The sequence below is a fragment of the Eschrichtius robustus genome, chromosome 16 (assembly GCF_028021215.1).
Source record: "Eschrichtius robustus isolate mEscRob2 chromosome 16, mEscRob2.pri, whole genome shotgun sequence".
Taxonomy (NCBI): domain Eukaryota; kingdom Metazoa; phylum Chordata; class Mammalia; order Artiodactyla; family Eschrichtiidae; genus Eschrichtius; species Eschrichtius robustus.
Window position 1 is genome coordinate 47,055,848 of NC_090839.1, and position 7,319 is coordinate 47,063,166.

General features: G+C 41.8%; 1 non-coding gene across 1 annotated transcript; it reads right to left on the reverse strand.

Moving 5' to 3' along the window:
• Positions 1 to 6,863: 6,863 nt before the first annotated feature.
• Positions 6,864 to 6,970, reverse strand: LOC137750819 (U6 spliceosomal RNA). Its single transcript, XR_011070602.1, has one exon. It is a non-coding gene; the product is annotated as a U6 spliceosomal RNA (small nuclear RNA).
• Between the last annotated feature and the right edge of the window lie 349 nt (positions 6,971 to 7,319).

Genomic DNA, 7,319 nt, shown 5'->3' on the forward strand with positions numbered 1-7,319 from the left:
CCTGAGTCACAGACGGTCCTTCACACCAGCCTGCAATGGAAGAAAGGAAACTGCTGGAAAATGCCTTGTTTCACCGACAGTTTGGCAATCTGTGGTAAAGCTACTTACTTCTTTCTCTTGGCTGCCGTTCCTCTGCTGTTCTCTCTACATCAAAGGGCATTTTTACCTAGAGTTTCTGTGCCAAAACTGGCTGAGACTACTTGATCATTTTATTTTATTTTTTTATATACTCTTTTTTAAAAATTCAGTCATTCATAAGACAGTGTTTATTTACTTGTTTTTGGCCGAGCCGTGTAGCACACGGGATCTTAGTTCCCCGACCAGGGATCGAACCCGTGCCTCTTGCAGTGGAAGCGCAGAGTCTTAACCACCGGACCACCAGGGAAGTCCCTACTTGATCATTTTTAAAGCCCTTTCACGCACATTATCTATGATTTTTGACCTAATCTTCTGTCATTACAAAGCCCCCTGTCCACTGCAGCGGAGCGTCCCACCCCACGTGCCATGGGAACGGTTCTATTTCTACCCCCTGGGCTGGAGGTATGGATGGTGGGATTTGATCCCAAGGCAGCCTGGATAGGGCTGTTGGGACAGTAGCTGAAGGGAAGCAGGCTTGCCCTGCGGCCCCCCATGACGAGTGGCATCCTTGTGGGACCCAAGCCCATGCTCACCTCCTGCCATCTACTCTTGTGCAGTGAGGCTGTGCCCCGCAGAGAGAGACGGGGCAGCTGAGGGAGAGGCTGTGGTCTGGGGGCCCTCTGGGACCTGGGAGTGGGGATACCTGTAGGGTCACTTGTCTGGCAACAATCTAGACCATAGTCCCAAAGCCCTGTCCTCTAGTATATCAGAAACTGATGTCTTTGTGGCTGAAGTGCCCTTTTCATCCAAACTACATATTCAACATGCCTGCTATCACTAGGCTTGTGCACACTGCAGAATAGATTTTCATCGCTCTTTCAAAGCCCAAGTTTGACAAATAGAAATCAAGTGAACTAGAAATCTGTGCTCTTTATCATATGAAATTGTAATCGTTTATTTTTCTATTCAGGAAAAGCAGGAGCTTTTGGGTCTTTAACATTTCAAGCGTTGTACATTTCTGAATGATGTACAATGGCTATTTTTTATTATCTACTTGAGTGAACAAACTTTCTGATTTACAATGACTGTAAGAAAGTGGGATTATTGAGTAGGTAAGCTCGGTAAGGTCCAAGGTGCCTGACTTTCACCAGCCCTGTGAGTCCTGGCAGTGTCACTGGGGGTCACAGAGAGGCTGGGAGGGCGTTTTCTACGTAAGCGGTTCTGATCATCGTAAAGCAAAGGGACCTATATCTCCAAGTCTCCAGTAATATATTATGACTCTTTTCTCATTCTAAATAAATATTAATTTTGTATCTGGTTTTACATTTGCAATTTTCTGTTCTCCCTCCCTCTCAAATTGTATAAACTTCAGGCCCTAGAAACCTGGGTCTGTGGCTGATAGGGAATTTCATAAATTCCATACCAAGCATAAAACCTGACAAAGTTAAAGTTAGATTACAGGGGCAAGTTCAAGTTTCTCATTAAAAAGTGAGGTGGGGGAGGGGAGAGGAAAAACTGTGAAATAATGTGGAAGATTTATACAAATTCCATGTTTAAAAATTTTTCTAAAAGGATCATATTTTATTTTTCTTATCATAATTATATAACATAAGGAACACATAATGAAAATCTCAGCAGGCACTCTATAAATGCCCCTAAATCTCCTGGTTGCTATGCTGTACAAATGTGATGGTTCTCAGTGTGCTGTGATGTAGAAAAGGGGAAGGAAGCAGCTCTGTGCTGTGCACTATCCCCGGGATGCTCTGTTCTGATTCTGGAGCCAGAAGCCCCGGGGTGCCCAGCCCTGCAGGCTCTGGTGGCCACACAGAGACGCACGACCAGGCGCTTGGGCTGCAGGGCTCAGCCCATCCTTCAGACGACAGGGTAACAGTTTACATTTGATGGGTTGCAATGCCCGTCAAAGCTGTCTGCGCTGTCACACGTGGGGCGGAGTGTGGATGTGTTTGTGAAAGTGCCCTTTGAGTTTCTTGAGAATAAGTGAGGATTTGCTTTCCTGGGATCTCATCCAGTTGTTAAGTCATTTAGCTTAATCTTCATCTACACAAATAATTCAGACTCACCAAGCTGCCGGGCTATGCGTTTGGAACAATTCCCCTTTGGTCTCTGCTGAGGTTACCTGCTTGTTTGGTACTGGTGACCTTGGCACTTTTGAAGAGGACTGTCCCGTTATGTTCTGGGATGACCCTCACTCTGGGTTTGCTTGATGTTTCCTCAAGATTAGATGAAGTTTATGCATTTTTGGCAGGAAGGTCACAGAAGCCATGCTGTGTCTGATGATGTGTCTTTCTTAAGACGTCACATAAGAGGCTCCGGTGGTCGACTGGTCCTAGTGTGGGTAAGGTCGAGTCCAGCAGGCAAAAATAGAATAAAGGCTTCAGATTAGATAACAGTATTGTATTAATACTAATTTCCTAATTTGGACTTTGTGCCACGGTTACCTATGAGAACTTTCCTATTTTTAGAAAGTACACTCTGAAGAGAGAACCAGAACAATAAAGGAAATGGGTTAAAATGCTGACATTTGGAGAATATGGGTGAAGGTATATAGACATTCTTAGCACTATTTTGAAACTTTTGTTTAAGTCTGAGATTATTTCAAAATAGAGAGTTAAAAAAGAGTGCAGGGCAAGTCCACTGGACACCACACCAGACCTGAAGGAATGCTTCTGTTTCTGTCTGCTGGGTGTTTTTTAGGTGCTGTTTTATAATCCAGGGGATTTTCTATCAAAGCCACTTTTTGAACCCAGTTTTCAATGGGGAATCCATCAGTCTAGAACAATTATTACAATGAAATCTCTGTGGGATAATAAATTACAATTGCCTTTTAGTCTCTTTCTGAACGCGTGGCTTTGAATCAGCTTTCAATTTTGCAAAGATAGACTCAAATATGTCTAAAAATCACGTGCCGAAATACACAACAGAAAAGACTGGTTAAAGGACATAAAGTAGACACTTGAACTCTTTGGTTCTCATTTCATTGTCACTTTCCCATCTTCTGTCAGCCTTTGGGTGGAAGCTGCTTTCCAAATTTTGAAAGGAAAACTATGACTAGGTTAGGACAAAATTCCAGGACATCCTGGTGGGACGTCAAAATCAGCAGTGATCCCTGAAGTAATTGGCTTATAGTTGTTCCCCTCACATCTGATGATGTTAAGGTCGTGTTCAAGATCCTTGTTGTTTTTAACAATTTGCCCAGTTGAACTGGCTGAGGAGACATTTCCTAAGGATCCCAAAGACCACAGTAATTTTTTTTTAATTGCAGTCCATAACTTAAGACTTTTTTTTTTTAATTAATTAATTTATTTATTTATGGCTGTGCTGGGTCTTCGTTTCTGTGCGAGGGCTTTCTCTAGTTGCGGCGAGCGGGGCCACTCCTCATCGCAGTGTGCGGGCCTCTCACTACCGCGGCCTCTCTTGTTGCGGAGCACAGGCTCCAGACGCGCAGGCTCAGTAGTTGTGGCTCACGGGCCTAGTGGCTCCGCAGCATGTGGGATCCGCCCAGACCAGGGCTCGAATCCATGTCCCCTGCATTGGCAGGCAGATTCTCAACCACTGCACCACCAGGGAAGCCCCAAGACTTTTTAATATCACAAAGTTTGGGTAAATTAGAACGCCAGACAATACATGCAGTTGCCTGAATGGAACATTTAGATAATCCTGTGGCGACTGCTTTCTCAAAAATGAAATGTACTCTGATCAGTGCCTGGCCATGAATACTGCATAGCAAGAGCTGTAGAAACCCCTCCCAGAGTGCTAGCCTATTGACCTGATCAGGAAGGCATTTTGAAGCAGCTAAAGGAGCAGCAGAGCTGGGGTTGACCACATTTGGATCTGCCAACCAGTTCTGTCATTTACTTTGGGTAAAAAATCACATGTAACATGACAGCTGTGCAAGGCTGACCAGGTTGTTGACTGCAATAAATGCACATGGCCAGGAAGGTGGGTGCACAAACCTAGCCCAACTCTGCTTACCCCATTATGTATCTGCAAGGCTGTACCAGCCCTAGGAAAGGGGCCCTGTTCTCTAATCTGTCCCCTAAGAGGAGACACATCCACCCAGAGAGGCACCTCTTGGCAGTTGCCTGGAGAATGCAAATGTGCCGACAGCAGCCTGAAGAGATCTCTGCACATGTCCTGGTTTCAACGTCCTCATCCCTGAGGTGGGACTGAGCTGGTAGAGGTTTCAAGATTCAACCCTGGGGTGTTGATGGCCATAGTGTTTGAGACAGTAAAGAGGAGGGAAACAGCCCAGTAAAGCCAATGAAAGGGAAACTGCTCAATATGTTATGATGTGTGAGAGAGATCAGGCCATTTAAATCACATTTTCAAATAATATTTAATGATATGGAAAAATACAATTAACAGTAAGTAGCATTAATAAAAGAAGCAGAAACACATGTTAAAATCATATGGGATTACAGATGTCACAGTACTGACAGTAATTTTCTCTAGGTTATAGGAATATTTATGATTTTTATGTTATTCGTTTTACAGGCGGTGTTTTTTTTGGTATTTTCCATATTTTAAGATGATAATATATCATTTTCAGAGAAAAGTGTCATACTGAGCAAACGCTAACCAAAAAGTTCATGTTCTTTGACCAAGGTCTTTGACTTCAAACTGTTTTTCCTAAGGAAAAATTTAGAAATATAGCTAGACATTAAGGAGAGAGTTACAAAAAACTGTGAAAAAGGGGAAACAATCAAGAGAAATGGTTAAGAAAGTCAGTTCCTGCAGATGCCACCATGAAACGATGTTTATAGTCTTGTTTTATTTTTAGCCTTCTTTTATGCCCACAAGGCTCTTCGAGACCGTGTGTGCCTGGCTGAGGGAAGAGAGAGGCTTGTTTGTCCTGTTGTAGGTGTAAACTATGAGGCTGGCATCCTCACTTCATTTTCAGACATATTTCCTGAGAATGAAACATGACAATCCAAAATTATTGAAAGATAAACAAGACACAATCTGCACATACTCTAACACCTCAGCTATGTCACTATAGAAATACGGGACACAGAGCCAGCATGAGAGAGAAAACTGGAAGGAAAGCCTAAAATCTCACAAAGGTTATCCCTGTGAGGGGATTACAGGCAATATGAATCTTATTCTTTACAGCACTTTCTGTGTTTTCAAATTGTTCTACAATTGGCACATATTAATTATGGGGACAGGGGTGGGGGAAAGCATATTTTAAAAACAAAACACCCCGTATGGTTTACCTCATTTAGTGACATTATGCCAATCTTTTTTCAAAATGTCTCACTGGGTGACAGTCTAGAGACATAAATGTGATTGTGTCTTGAGGATTGTATATTATCCCTTTGAACCATTGGGGAAACTTCTGGAATATTGCACAGCTAGGTAAAACATTATGTTTATTCCATATAGTTTTCCTTCCTCAAAACTTTTCCTCTCCTTCCCTTTGCATCGTAATTCTACAGAACAGCTTATGTTTTATACACTGAGAACATAGCAATGAGCAGATATTTGTAGGATTTTTTTTCAAATTTTTATTGGGGTATAGCTGATTTACAATGTTGTGTTAGTTTCAGGTGTACAGTAAAGTGAATCAGTTGTACATATACATATACCCACTCTTTTTAAGATTCCTTTCCCATATAGGTCATTACAGAATATTGAGTAGAGTTCCCTGTGCTATACGGTAGGTCCTTATTAGTTATCTATTTTATATATAGTAGTGTGTATATGTCAATCTCAATCTCCCAATTTATCCCTCCCCCCTTTCCCCCCCAGTAACCATAAGTTTGTTTTTAATATCTGTGACTCTGTTTCTGTTTTGTAAATCAGTTCATTTGTACCATTATTTTTTAATTCCACATATAAGCACATATGATATCATATGATATTTGTCTTTCTCTGTCTGACTCACTTCAATCAGTATGACAATCTCTAGGTTCATCCGTGTTGCTGCAGATGGTATTATTTCATTCTTTTTTATGGCTGAGTAATATTCCATTGTACATATGTACCACATCTTCTTTATCCATTCATCTGTTGATGGACATTTAGGTTGCTTCCATGTCTTAGCTATTGTAAACAGTGCTGCAGTGAACACTGGGATTCATGTATCTTTTTGAATTATGGTTTTCTCTGGATGTATGCCCAGGAGTGGGATTGCTGGATGATATGGTAGTTCTATATTTGTTTTTTTAAGGAATCTCCATACTGTTCTCTATAATGGTTGCACCAATTTACATTCCCACTAACAGCGTAGAAGGGTTCCCTTTTCTCCACACCCTCTCCAGAATTCACTGTTTGTAGATTTTTTGATGATGGCCATTCTGACTGGTGTGAGCTGATATCTCATTGTAGTTTTGATTTGCCTTTCTCTAATAATTAGTGATGCTGAGCATCTTTTCATGTGCCTTTTGGCCATCTGTATGTCTTCTTTGGAGAAATGTCTGTTTAGATCTTTTGCCCATTTTTTGATCGGGTTGTTTGTTTTTTGATATTGAGCTTCATGAGCTGTTTGTATATTCTGGAGATTAATCCCTTGTGGGTTGCTTCATTTGCAAATATTTTCTCCCATTCTGTTGGTTTTCTTTTTGTTTTGCTTATGTATTGAAGAGACTGTCTTTTTCCATTGTATATTCTTGCCTCCTTTGTCATAGATTAGTTGACCATAGGTGAGTGCTTTTATCTCTGGGCTTTCTAGCCTGAGAAAATATTGATCTATATTTCTGTTCTTGTGCCAGTACCAAACTGTTTTGATTACTGTAGCTTTGTAGTATAGTCTGAAGTCAGAAAAAAGTATGGAACGCTTCACAGATTTGCATGTCAACCTTGCACGGGGGCCATGCTAATCTTCTCTGTATTGTTCCAATTTTAGTATATGTGCTACTGAAGTGAGCACAAGATTTTTTGTTGTTGTTTGTTTTTTAGGTCTGTTTAGTCTGTTAAAGGGGTATGAAAAACTTGCTGGTATCTTGTGTTTATGTCGCTGCTATAGACTTACCTGGAGCAAAGTGCACCTTTCTCCTACCTTCGAGGATGAGGAGGATTGGAGGACTGTCCAGGTTGGTGGTGTGGAGGGAAGCTAGGGGCTTTCATGGTCAGACATTGGAGGTCCTGCTCCCAGGCAAGATGCCGTTGCAGAGAAGGGCAATATTCCACAAATGGGGAAGGCCAGATGACTCCAACTCCTACCTACACCAGTGAATCCCATGGAGGTACAGTGCCAAATGCCAGGTTCCAGCAGCAGA